Here is an 11,258-nt window from a genome sequence, read left to right as displayed (position 1 = left end):
AAGCCAGCACCCAGGCCTATGACTAGAGAGGGGTGTGTATTATATATATTTTGCCATTTGTTATGGATATGTATCCCCGGGACTTATCACTATAAAATATATGGTCAGTCAAAATAATTTGTGTTTCTCATTAGTATCTTTGAGTGAATTCCAAACTCACTTTTTTTTTAAATAGGAGTTTAAAAATGCCCTTTTTTGTGATAAATCAGGGCATTTTTAAACTCCTATTTAAAAAAAAAGTGAAGTTTGGAATACACTCAAAGAGCCCAAACATTTACCATTTTACAAAAGAAGTATTTTTTGAGACAAAAACATTTGCAGGCCGTGTTTCAAATTCCTTTCCAAGATGTAGCGTGTGTAGCCAATAGTTTGGAGAGTAACTGGACCAGGATGGGAATAAATTGGCCTCTCTTTCTCTCGCTCTCCCCATAATTTCGCATAGTTTGAGGTCTTGTCAATTCTAACAAAGTCAAAAGGCTGAGACTGGCTATTTATTAGAGTCACTTGTGTTGCCATTGTGCTTTAATCACAAATTTGCCACTCAGGAATCTATTAATGATAAATTTGTTACAAATTCTGCCTAATATCTTCAATCAAACTATACAAACTAGTAGTGAATTCAGCTCTACAGTGTTGCTTTTAAAATAGTGCATTATAGCAGTTAAGTGCCAGTCAATCATCAGTCACAGGATCTTTGTTACAGTTTGTATGTAGGTTAACACTCACCACACAGAGTGTATACACACTAAGGCTTGAAACATTCAAGAATTATGTTTTGAGTGTTAAGCTTCCTTGATCTAGAAAAAATCACAACACGATTTCTTCATGATCTGCACTTTACTATTGTGAAAGTGCAGTTATTTGTGAAATGAAAATACAAGTCAAATTAGGCTAAAAAAGTGTGTTTCCTGTGACATAAAAACCTAAATATGCAAATTGCGTTTTATTTTTATTTTTAGAGTCAGGATGTATGGTACCATAATGTCTCAAGTTTATTTATTTTTTGTCAAATCAGTGCCGAATAAATTAGAGATTGATTGATTTTCATAGGATTTTTAATTTCATATTGCTTGTAAACAAAATCTTTTAACAAATTTTGTCAAAAAAGTAACTTTTTCTGTATTCAGTTAACACACTTTGTTTAGCCTTATATGATAATTATTTGAATTGTTATAGGTTTAAACTTTTTTAAATTTCAATTTACCATACATTTAGAATGAAACTCTTACAGAATCATCATGATTTTAAAAATTAACTCTGCATAAACTTAATTCTAACCCTCATGTGTATTATTTTAACAACCTGTAACATTTTCCTCTACTTCCAAGACATGCATACTGCTTCATCCAAGGTTGATGATGCTGATGCAAAACTGCTTTATGCCATCTGATCTTCTGTTCGACAACTGCATAGCTGAATCTTGCGTATCACTTCCAACGTGGGAAACGGCTTAGCAACAACCTATTCTCCTAGCTCTGCACTCCATTTTATCCTTGAATTCAAGATTATTCATGTTTCATTTACCCCACAATTTAATGTTGTATGTATAACAGCACCATCACCATATACACTTGTATGTGCAGTCTGGACGACAGCCAGATCGGACATGACAACTAGCCAATGTTTTGTTTTGTTTTTGTACAAATTACAATGCATGCAACGTCACAGTACACTTGCGATGACAGGAACATATGCTATTACACTGAGCAACTGTCAATCATGTGACCCTCCATGAAATTGCAGCTCTTTCTATGCCCGATAGAACAGGTGCAAGATCATACTGGCTGGTCAGGGAAGATTAAATGTGCTTTAAGTAGAATGACAAGTGTTGCCTAATTAACATTGGCTTGCTATTCGTCAATGCACCAAGGGATAAAATATACCCGCAAAATGAAAGTACAACTTCCAGAAAGGATAGCGTGCAAAAAGTCTATTACTAGCGATGCGATATCGTTGCAAGAATGGCGTGCGCAGTGTCCCGCTTAAGCTATATGGTTTTGGATCCCATTTAGGAAAGAGGAAATGAATGTTATATATGTGAGCCCATCTTGCAAACACTGCTTTTTCTGTGATGAACAAGTGCCCGCTTGTTAACCTGACTTCAGCTCATGTGGTAGTAGCTACACTCTGACTTGAACTCTGGGTCATAGTAGTGGTAAGGCACCTTCTCATTGGGATGCTCTCTGCAAAGAGAAAACAAAAGATGGACAATATTGTAATTAGTGTACTTAAAAAGTAACAAATATGAAGTAAGAGACAGGAAACAGATCGTCAATGAAAACAAGAAAGACATCTCTAAAAATTATATGACTGACTGACTCAATGAATATTAATTAAAAACATTAAACACAGGAAATAGCTCATCAATGAAAATAAGAAAGAAATCTCCAATAATTATATGACTGACCAATTGACTGACTGACTGAATATTAATTAAACATAGTTAACATCAAACAGTTATTGATGTAAAAGTTTTTGAATCATCTCATTTAAAAACAAACAACATGTAATGTAAGAAAAGTATTTTATTGCATTTCTTTTGTTTTTCATAATTCCAATTATAAGTTGCATAAGTTTATTTATTTCAAATCTATCATATGTGATGCGATCAAGCAAAATCAGTCGGAACTCGGAGATATTAAATTTTCAGTTTCTTACAGAATAGTAAAAACATTTACAAAGCTGCATTTTCCAGAAAACCCCATTGAAATTGAACAACCAGTTCCAAAGATATGAGCAATTAAAGAGTTTCCAAAACAAGAGGAAACAAAGGAAATATTTCCTTTGTTTGGCTATATCTCGAAATCAATATTTCCGAGTTCGACTGATTTTGCTTGATCGCATCACATATGCTGTTAAGTCTTTTATTGAACTACTAGTATATACTTCATTGGTTTGTTCTGGTCTTTTCAATCAGCTTTATATAACTGGCATCAAGTTGGCAGTGGAAAACAACTTATATTAGTACTTAAGGTTTAAAATTAGCTTCAATAAGGGAAGTTACAGTCGATCGATTTCCTTTATTAGGATTTTACATCTCTTTCTCACAATTTCATTATCATTTAATTGATACCTGATCAATACCACAATGAAAATTGAACACCAAAGAGGAATACCGGCATGAGGAAGCCACACTGGCTATTTGTATGCAATGGAGGATATCTGAGTTTGACACATGGATAAACCTATGCCTGCAAGCAATATCTTATACAAAGCACAAACTAATAAAGAGATATTGACAGTCACTCATATATTCACCATGCAAAGTAATTGCTACCACTTTGGGGTCTCTCTCTCTCTCTTCTATATTAACCCCAATGCACACTAATGTCTTACTTACAGTACACCTGATTGTTAATTACATGATATAATCATGTGAGTAATCAATCAAAATATGTTTAGACCCAGTCCACACTAGTATATTTTCGTCATCGTGTTGTAATCCCCCGATTATGATAAACGAATGATGAGAGCGTCCACACGGTCAGCACCTCATCGTGTCATAATAAATTCTGGTTATACACACGCCATGGCAAGTCCATTGAGTAAACATAAATACAACAACGAAATGCGTACACACAGGTAATTTTCGTCGGCAATTACAACACGATCATGCTACAAACTGGCCCAATGATGGAAATTTTCATTATTCGTGAATGATGACACGATTGTAATATGCCAACGACATTGAGCGGACACACAGTACTTGTGTTGTATTACTATTGTAATCTGATTGTAATAAATGGAGAAAAATACACTCGGGTGGACGGGTCCTAGATCCAATTCAGCCCTAATGGTTAGATGCATGATATAGCCCTCCCTCTCTCTCTATGTTGTATCCAATCAGTCTACAATCCCGGACATAAGTTGTTAGAACACTTGTATCAAAGTAGGACTGTTTGAGACCGTATTTCTGATATACTTGACATATTAAAATTTCGCTTTCTTTGACGTAAAGTCTGAACCATTTCCTACTACTATACAACCCTCCCCTGCCCCACCAATCAATGTTGGATGTTTCTAGGGGTTCATGACCAAAAAAACAACCAACAACATTGATCAGGGGGAATGGGGGCATATTTGAGGTACCCATGTTAAAGTGTTTGAACAATTATGACCGGGATTGTAGTTTTAAAGGCTGGTAATTAGGTCAGTAGTCCTCATAGGGTTAGCATTTAACATTCAGAGCCACACACTATATTTTTTTGTCAGGTATGTGTGGCAAGTGAGATTGCTGATATTATACACCAACTATAAAATTCAGATAAATTACCACTTATTAAATATTCTAAGTGGCATAACTGAGTGAAAATGTACCTAAAATATTTGGCATAAGACTAGACCAACAAGAGTATGTGTTCCTGGATCAACAAAATTGCTTTCCATTTGCCCCTCCCCTTTTCTTGCAAATACTAAACTGCCTGTAATATTTGTGACTTGGGCCCAGTCTATTATTTTAGTTATCACATTTGAGACAATTTTGTAATAATATAGCACTTTTGGCAGTGCACATATATTCGAATCAACACATGTGCAGGTCTCACAAAACTGAGGTTCTGGGTTCGATTCCTCGACAATATCACTTTTCCTGTTTCCTTCTTTAAACATTTGTTGTGACAACAAAACAGTTGAAACCGTGGTTAATTCACATAATTAATTCTGTGTTTCATTGAAAATAATATGATGCATTTTTTGTGAGCCAGGAGATTCAATGCCCCAAAATATCTGTTTTTATCCTTACTTCTACAACTAGATTTGAACAAAAATAAAATCACCACATTCCTTATTGCAGTCTGCCATTAATTTTTTTTATTTATTTGTAACATTTGGCATAAAGCTGGGCAGATCCAACATTAAAATCACAATAAATTGGTAGATTGCAATAAAAAAAGATAAAGCATCAAACCATCACATAATATTACTATAAATCTGGTAAATTTGGTTGCTCAACTATTCCTGGCACAGGTGGATAAAGATTTCAATAATTCATAACGCTCAACTGCTGCTATGAGCCATTGATTACTGCAATGGATCATTACCTTTCTCACTAGTATAGAATATATGATGCAGCTCAATGGCCATAAAATAATTCCTCATTACTAGAAATTGAACCAGACACTCAGGGTTGCGGATTTTAGACACATTAAGGGGACATGTTGCGATTTTATGCTGACTACTCCATGAATTGATCAATGAGCATGAAAGGGGCAATTTCATTATAATGATTTGCCTTGTTTTTTTTATAAAACTGCTCAACTAATTCCTTCTGCAAGTGACTGCCTGTTGGCCTATTAATAGAAACCAAACAATACAACAAAATGCTCATAAATGTATGCAATGAAGCGTTCTCACGGAAATGCCCCTAAATTACTATGCCAACTGCCAGCTGCAGACTGACCCTCGCCTTCGGCCACTCAGTTAGATCTCACAACCTTACAGTTCAAATTCAAAGTCATGAGCGGTCTTTCATTCCATTTACAGCCCGCACATGGAATGCACTCCCGCCTCACATTCATGGAATTGTGAAGCGGACTAGCTTCAAAAAGGAGGTTAATAGCTATCTAGGCGCCAACCCGTCAGCTTTATTGTAATGGTAACAGCTGTTAATGCCTTGATATGTCTTGACATAAATTTTAAAAAACCTGTATCTTGAATGAGTTTTTGCACTCTGTATACTCATGCTGTAGGCCCCTATACATAGTTTTTATTTTTTTATTTTACTTAAATCACACAGGATTATTTTGGGGCAGGTGCAGATGAATTTTGTATTAATCTAATTGTTGATTGTAGCATTATCAGGAAATTTACATGTATCCCTGGATAGCAAGTTGTGACAGATGTTTGCATTCATTTTTTCATGAGTTTGGGATTTTTTTTCGCTACAAGAGGCCTTAAAAATGTATGGGCTGTGTGTCCTGCGCTACCATTGGTCAGGAAATCCCTTACCAGACAATTATTTTCATGCAGCCTAAAGATCTGAGACATGTATATTGCATTCCAAAATGTCTGCTTCCACTGATACTCAAAAGCAAGTGACGGCGGGCACATTTTGATCAATGAATGATATAATGTTGATCCACGTGGCACATTTCTGTTCCCAGTCCAAACCAGTTGTGCATCAAAGGTGTCAATTGTTTTGTCCTGGCCCGTTAGAAATTAATCCCAATTTCATTTTGGTTCCTTAAATGCATATGTGATAGTTCCATACATAATAATTATGCCTTCCTTCCTAAGTCATACAGCTGGAAAGTTTGCTGAACTCTGCAAGTTTGGTGGCAGCAATATCAAATATTTATATTGTATGCAGGATTTGAAATTAAAAGGTCACTTTGACTCATAACAAATGTACATTTTCCTGTAACAACTTCCCATTATAGCCACAGTTACACTGTTTCAGCACATGTACAAAGTACAGGTGCAGGTGCAGGTGTGACATTCTGATTCACATAAAAGGCAATAGACAACATTTAATTATAAACACAAAAACCTGCCAATCATAATTAACTGGTTCAACTCAATTACTATTTACTCCATTTTATTGGATGCAATGCCCCCTCCCCCCACCAATTCTACTTGAAAGTGAGAGGGGTGTACTGATATGCACCTCAAGTTTGGCAGTGAGGTAGTTGCATATTTCGATGGTCGCAGAATTGAATTGTGCTCGCTGAGTTAATCATGCACTGCATGCACGCACACGTGCAAGGGCGATTTATCAGCATTCAACAATGCAAAAAATCAATGATGTCACTACCGAACTTAGGGTGAACCCAAGTATTGGTTCAATACCTCAACATCTGTACCTCAAGTAGAACAGGCATAGATATAAAATATATATTTGAAGTCATTACTGCTTTATATGACAGGAGATGATGATACCTTGATTTACAGTACAACTTGGGAAACAAAACATGGGACATACTTCACTTTCGCCAGGAAATGTACTGATAGAAACTGCATTGTTAGTATGCTTGTGAGTACTGAGCTAGGTGACAACAAGTAATGGGTAGTGATGAAATTGTTTTAATAAACACACTTCTCTAATTAAACCGAATGACTTTGTACAAAACCGTAGTGCACATAGGTCAAGGCCAGGTATACCCCATACATCCTATTTGCTTTGTAACCACTTGCCTCTAATTTCCTGCTGCGATTTCATATAATTTGTTATTGAAGTAAGAATTGAGCCAATCAACAAACAGGAAGATCCTTTCTCTGTCTTATCTCAACGGGCTTTCACTTGTTGGGCTTAACCTGTGTTTATCAAAGGTCACATCTCTATCAATTTCATTACTTGTAGTTCGCAGAAAATAAGGGGGTTAAGTAAATGCCACAAAGAACCATGGCTTAGAAACAAAGGCTCAAATATATGCAATGGTGCAATTCAAAATTAGCTTGTCAAATTGACATCAAGGCTTGTGACCATGCTAAATCTGGCAAATACCAAAGTCAAAAAAGAATAACATATATTTTGAGACATGATAATCTTTATCAAAGTATTCCAAATGGAGTTACCCTTTTAGTTATCTTAAGATCAAATATGGGTGCAATATTTAATTATTTGTCACTATCGCAAACCATAATCCTAGTCTTAAAACTCTCCAAACTCTTAATCCTCACCATAATGCTTACCCTAAAACCCAACCCCAATTCAGAAACCTAAACCTAATCTCCTGTGGGTAATCCCCAACCATAATCCTAGTCTTAACACTTTCCCCAATCTCTTAATCCTCACCATAATGCTAACCCTAAACCTAACCCTAACCCGGAAGCCTGAACCTAAGTGTGTCATCGATTTAGAGAATCCTTGTTGATCTTAGTCTTTTTTAATTTGGAGAGCATTATGCATGGTTGACACCCATCTGAATATATCCTTTCACAAATGATGCTGCAACTTTTGAACACACCAAATTTCATTCAAATATGAATTTCTTAATCATTCTAATTTTGTTTTAAACAAGTGTGGTAACATAGGCTACACAGTAACAAAATTCTTCAAACATTTATGTCAAAATTATTTCTTAAAGTTTAAAATGACTTTCAGCACAACAAAATCAACTTACATCTTCATCAGAAAAAATCCTATGATGCTAAGTTGGACTTGCCCTTTTTTGACCATAGGCGACTTTTGGTCGAATGAGGGCATTGTATAAGGATGTAAGGATGGCAACTCCAGCGCTTGATCGCGATTTAATTCATTTTTTCATTGATTTGGATTCAAAGTTAGTTGAATCTGTTGTGCTAAAAGTAGGCCTGGCATTTTCGGGTAATTTTGTACCCGGGCACCCGGCGCATTTTTCGGGCGGGTAACCGGGTACCCGAAATTGCCAAAAAAAAAAAAAAAAAATTTCAAGATGTTTTGTATTTTATTATGAAAATTGATACTTTGTATTCATGTCATACTCTATTAATGATTTCAAAATGCATTCAAATTCAATGCATTTTGAAATCATTAATAGACTATGACATGAATACAAATTATCAATTTTTTTTTTTTAGGTCAACCATGAATGATCCTAGCATTTAGGTCTAGGTCCAGGGACACTACTATTTTTTTTTAATTTTGGGTACCCGGGCAGGGTATTTCCTGCCCGGGTAATGTAATCTCGGGCGGGTACCCGCTAGCCCGCCCGAAAATGCCAGCCTTAGCTAAAAGTCAGTTTAAATTGTTAAAAATGATTAAAAATTGTTTATCACCAGCATGTATGACTGACTTACATGCGAATAACAAATTGATTGTTTTTCATTCATTGTGCTCAAAGTTATGACCCCTCAAACTAGCGGGGACTTTCTTTTTGTGATGTGTTTATTATACAAACCTTGCAACTCCTTTCATTGTCATTTTGGTCCAATATTTAGTGACATTCTCATGTTTTCAAGCCATGAGCACCTTACAGGGAGGATGTGTACTGTTTTCAAGCCATGAGCACCTTACAGGGAGGATGTGTACTGTTTTCAAGCCATGAGCACCTTACAGGGAGGATGTGTACTGTTTTCAAGCCATGAGCACCTTACAGGAGGATGTGTACCGCCATGTTTTATTATTCTACCTTATACTAATACTTACTTGCAATAATTGTCATAAACCATTCCATATACATTGATCTGGTCACATGAATCAATTGCTAGTAGCATTGTATACCAACCAGTGGATAGCCATGTACTTGCTTGTTTTCTGTTATGAAGAGAAAAAACACAAAACATACATTATTTAGGAATCTTACAAGTTCATATTTATAACAAACATCAAAATAAAATGATTACAGCATGAACTTAATTTCAGCATACATGTAAAGCTTGTGAATATTGTAAACTTGTTGTAATTTGGTACTATAGCAATAAACTAAAAAGGACAGAAGGGGGCACTGGCCTGGCATATTTTAGTTGAAATATGATGGCAAAATTGTGTAGCATTGTCTTTCAAATGTGTAGCATATTGCTACATGATATAACTGCTAAAATATGCCTTCGACACAGATATCACCCTAAGTGAGGTTCTATTGAAATTATATGTCCCCCACCTGCCATATTAGGATTGTGCTTAGTATTATAATGACAACCTGTATTTTCAGTAATGTGTAGTGCATATTGTCAAATTCTCATAAAATACACATTCATAAAACTAGCAAATTATACAGCATCTGAAAACAAGCAGAGATTTTTGAACACCCAGATAAAGTAGATGTACAGAGTGTCATTTCAATATAGCTATTTTTATCCATAGATAAAGGATTACATCTATATGTCAATTGATATTTACCTTAATGCACTAAACAAATTTAATAATTCCCAGTGCATCTGAAAATAAATTACTCTGCAGATATCACTTGAAATAAATACCTTGTATCATCATATTTCATATAGGGAATTGTATGAAGAAATCACACTGCATAAATAATGTACGTGAAGAGGGTAGCCATCTTGAGTACCGAGTAAAGGATCTGAATTATTAATACACCACACATGTGAGATTTTTTAAAATACATAATGGTAAAATACCAACGATTACATCCATAATATTTATACATAAATATATATATCACAACAAATGCTTTACCACTTGATCTAGACTAATCAAATACAACAACAACAGGATAAAGCTCAAATTTTTGAACTTTGCTCAGTAGTGAAGCAAAAATATAGCGATCTGCACGTACGTCTGAGCAATATTATGATGATGATGCAGTCAGTGTAAATCTCACACAACCCTAGCCAGACATGGTGCGTTGGGAGCTTCCACTTAGTTCCTTCCCAATAGCAAGCATTTGACTGCATGCGCTTAGTGCAACATATGAAATGGGGGCATCGTTTAATTTCCCCATCATTCTCTACACAACTTGTTTGGGCATGGTTAATTTTTCATGATTTCCATCACACCTCGGTTTAGCGCAAGTAGGTTTTGAGTTGATGCATTATTACCTCCGCATACAGTGCCGTATGTCTGCAATTACTTGAGTGTTTAGAGCTGCTTTTTAATTACCATGGATTATTTGCAACAAACAAATAACACACAAATTCCGAAGCAGTGAAGATAGCATATTTATGTGGCAATGCAACTTAAGGTAGCTGCCTCGGATACAACACCCTTGCAGGAAAATAGCTGTGTGAAATCAATCAGGTCTATTCATTTAAATTTTTAATTAAATAACAAAGAAAAAGTATTTTCCCCACCTATTTCAAGTGTCTTATAAGAATTGTAACAATACTTATGTTTTTCTTTATTTTTTGAAATTGCCTTTAAAAAGAAATCACCTAGCGGTTTATAGTGTGCTACGCACTGGCACAATGCCTAGATTTTGATCCACAGGCCTCAGCACACTTTATATACAGCACAAGGTAGGTGCTATGGTTACTTAACTTTTAGGGGTAAATAAGCTTTGAATATCTAAATCAACTCACAGATTTTTGGAAAAAGTGTTTACTTTTTTTAAATTTCCATTTTCTATAATAGGGGATGTTAGAAACACTGTAGCTTAAAAAAAATAATTGGAAAAAGCTAGCGAGAAAATTTAATCTTATTTACCCCAGAAAGTTTAGTAACCATAGCACCTTTCCTGTTGGTTAATAAAATCCTAGAATTTCGATAATTTGGTGTTTCTAGAAAACACACAAAAGTACCAACATTCCTTTTATTCTGTAAAATATTGGCGGAATAATGAAAGTCAGTTTATAAATTTTTTTGTTTCAAAAGTTTGGCTATTTTGAGATATTAGCAAAGTGCTAAAAATTCTTCCCTGTAGTAATTCAATGGGATTTTGAGA

At 35.2% G+C, this 11,258-nt stretch overlaps 1 pseudogene; it reads right to left on the bottom strand.

The window, feature by feature from the left end:
- Nucleotides 1-347: 347 nt before the first annotated feature.
- The window catches only part of LOC140146579 (alpha-N-acetyl-neuraminyl-2,3-beta-galactosyl-1,3-N-acetyl-galactosaminide alpha-2,6-sialyltransferase-like), a 61,225-nt pseudogene continuing 50,314 nt past the window's right edge, over nt 348-11,258 (bottom strand).

The sequence above is a fragment of the Amphiura filiformis genome, chromosome 1 (genome assembly GCF_039555335.1).
Source record: "Amphiura filiformis chromosome 1, Afil_fr2py, whole genome shotgun sequence".
NCBI classification, from domain to species: Eukaryota; Metazoa; Echinodermata; class Ophiuroidea; order Amphilepidida; family Amphiuridae; genus Amphiura; species Amphiura filiformis.
The sequence above is the reverse complement of the archived record's forward strand: the minus strand, read 5'-3'. Positions and strand labels throughout refer to the sequence as shown.